The sequence below is a fragment of the Crocuta crocuta genome, unplaced genomic scaffold (assembly GCF_008692635.1).
Source record: "Crocuta crocuta isolate KB4526 unplaced genomic scaffold, BGI_CrCroc_1.0 scaffold788, whole genome shotgun sequence".
Taxonomy (NCBI): Eukaryota; Metazoa; Chordata; class Mammalia; order Carnivora; family Hyaenidae; genus Crocuta; species Crocuta crocuta.
This window is the reverse complement of record NW_027530636.1, coordinates 744610-747669: the sequence shown is the minus strand read 5'-3', so window position 1 is coordinate 747669 and position 3060 is coordinate 744610.

The window sequence follows — 3060 nt, the reverse complement described above, 5'->3', positions numbered from 1 at the left end:
AAAAGGCAGAGCACAAAGAATTGCTGCCTTCATAAGAAGACTTAAAGAACCAGTTTGCTCTGTAAACTATGTAAATGTACACATCTAAAAAAATGTTCTGAATGGGAGTATCCATTCGCAATGTCCAGGCTTAGAAGAATTGTTAAATACATTATGATATATTCATGTGACAGAACATTCAGCAGTTATTGAAATATGTTTTCAAGAAATATATATGATGGCAACAGAAATGCTCAAAATATAGTTTAAAATATTTTTAATGTGTTATTTATTTCTGAGAGAGAGAGGGAGAGAGACAGTATGAGCAGGGAGGGTCAGAGAGAGAGGGAGACACAGAATCTGAAACAGGCTCCAAGCTCTGAGCTAGCTGTCAGCACAGAGCCTGATGAGGGGCTTGAACCCACGAACCGCGAGATCATGACCTGAGCTGAAGTTGGACACTTAACTCACTGAGCCATCCAGGTGCCCCTCAAAATATAGTTTAGATAAAGAGGGCAATACGTATAAAGTTGCATGTACCATGTGATCCCACTTATGAAATCAAACGATGCAGTCCGAAAAAGTTGAAATAATTAATATGAAGATGTTAACTACAGCGATCTTGGGTGGTGAGCTTATAAACTTTTTAGGTTATTACATATCATCCTAATTATCTTTAAAGCCCAGACTGCTCTTATAAGTGAAAGGAAAAAATAAGTAAAATTATTTTTAAGCTCCATATAACAGAAATTCCCCATGGAAATTAATCAGGCTATCTTTTTGTCTCCCTATGGGAAATGTAAATAGTATTAGATATAAAAGAGAGGTCATTTTACATGGAATTTTTCTCTTATTTACTTCTTAGCAGTTGCCAACCTCTCTCCGGCACCACATTCTGACATGGGGGAAGGGATGTGGATGAGGTCCCCAGGGTCCTGAGTCCCAGCTAGTGACTGGCATGGGTTACCGGAAGGGACAAAGCACTGCTTCTGTTAAAACACTGTTTTGTTAAAATACTGAATTTGTTTTTGCAGTTCAGTGTCTGGTGGGTGCAATTTGGAAGTTAATTATAGTCCAGTCTCCATCTATGTTGCTTCCCCACCTTTACTTCATTCATTCACTCATTCACTTATTCACTCCACAGACATAAATTGTGCATCTACCTTGTGCTTACAGACTCAGCTACACTCCATGCAGGGACTCAGAGATGGATCCTGACCTCAGGGAGCTTACTTTCCAGCAATGGAAATATATGAGTGAATAAATGACTATGATACAGGATCAAATTTGGTAAGGGCCTTGGGGAAGGCAGAAAGGGTTTCTGAAGGAATGGAGTATGAGAAATGTTAACTCTCAACTCTATGTGATTTATAGCCAGGTCTATAAAAAATTCTTGTGTTGCTCATTCTCTGCATGACTTACCATTTAACAAAAGTGCACTCTTTAATTTTTTTAAAAGTGCACTCTCTAAAAGCACAGTTTAACAAGCAAAAAGTCACCCTGATGTGGTCAGCTCACCCTGAAATATCAGCTCTTGCCTGCTTGCTGTTATCCTGTCCACAAAGCTGCTGATAGGTTTAGATTTCTTCTCTTAGTTTCTTGTTAATGGAACATGCATGAAGGCTACTTTGTACCGTTTCCATTAGATAAAAGAACTGATCACTGTCTTCTAAGAAAATACAGAAGAGATGTCCATTTCTACCCAAACCCATTCCAATAAAATGCCTGTTATTAATGGAGTTTTCTCTTTCCACTCACAAGCAGCGGGTGAAGGGCCCACATCTCTGAAGATGTATCTCCTTCCTCAACTTGTCCTGATGCCCACACCTACACCGTGCAGTGTGAAAGTAAGTGAGAGTCAGAGAGGAGCCCCCACACAGATATCTGTGCAGAAGCCTTGAAAGGCTGCCCTTGGCCCTCAGTAGGCAGCAGTGTGCCTTTGCTGATTAGGGGTGGCAACAAAATACTGGATCAGTTAGTCTGGGAGTAGTTGCAGCCTCACTCTGAGGAACTGAAAGCTACAGGTACATATTGTTTAGCCAGGAGAGGCATTCCTGAAAATCAGAATGCTAAATTATTGGGGCGCCCGGGTGGCTTAGTCGGTTAAGCGTCCGACTTTCGCTTAGGTCATGACCTCACGGTTCGTGGGTTCGAGCCCCGCGTCGGGCTCTGTGCTGACTGCCAGCTCAGAGCCTGGAGCCTGTTTCAGTCTGTGACTCCCTCTCTCTCTGACCCTCCCCTGCTCACGCTGTCTCTCTCTCTCTCCTAGAAATAAATAAAAAACATTAAAAAAAAAAGAATGCTAAATTATTTAGGCTTATATAGTGTGATTCCAGTGTACTCCCTGTGGACCTGTGTTCCCAACATGTAGGCATGTATCTTATCTGATACAACCACTAGGGAGTGATTGATCAAAAAAGCCAGTTAAAGCGGGGAATCTATTAAAAAATATATAAACATAACCATTTTAACTTAAACTACTAAAAGAGGAGATTTATTTGCCAATCTTTTGAATTTGGGCCAAGGCCTTTTCCTGAGTCTCAGTGGTCTTTCTACAAAAGCCACATATGTAATGCATCAAATTTGATTTCCACTTTGGGTTTCTTCAAAGCTCTTGGAGCTGAAACACATCCTGAAGCAATCAGAGTGCAGAGTCCTCTATATTTTTATAATTCCTCCACCACTTTGCCCCAAAGTTATCTCACAAACACGATATTTGACAATCATTTTTTAATTCAACTTCAAGTTATCCAAAGTAGTTAAATTAATTTTTATTTAAAAATATTTTTTCAGGGTGTCTGGGAGTCTCAGTCAGTTAAGCATCCGACCCTTGTTTCTGGCTCAAGTCTTGATCTCTTGGTTTGTGGCTGGAGCCCCACGTTGAGCACTGCACTATCAGTGCAGAGCCTGCCTGGGATTCTCTTTCCCCCCCCCTCTGCCTCTCTCTCTCTTTCTCTCAAAATAAATAAATAAACCTTTTTTAAAAATTTAAACATTTAAATTTAAAAATTTTTATTAAAAAATTTTTCGAAAAAAAAAAAGAAAAAAAAAAATTTTTTTTGAGGATTAAGAAAATACTTG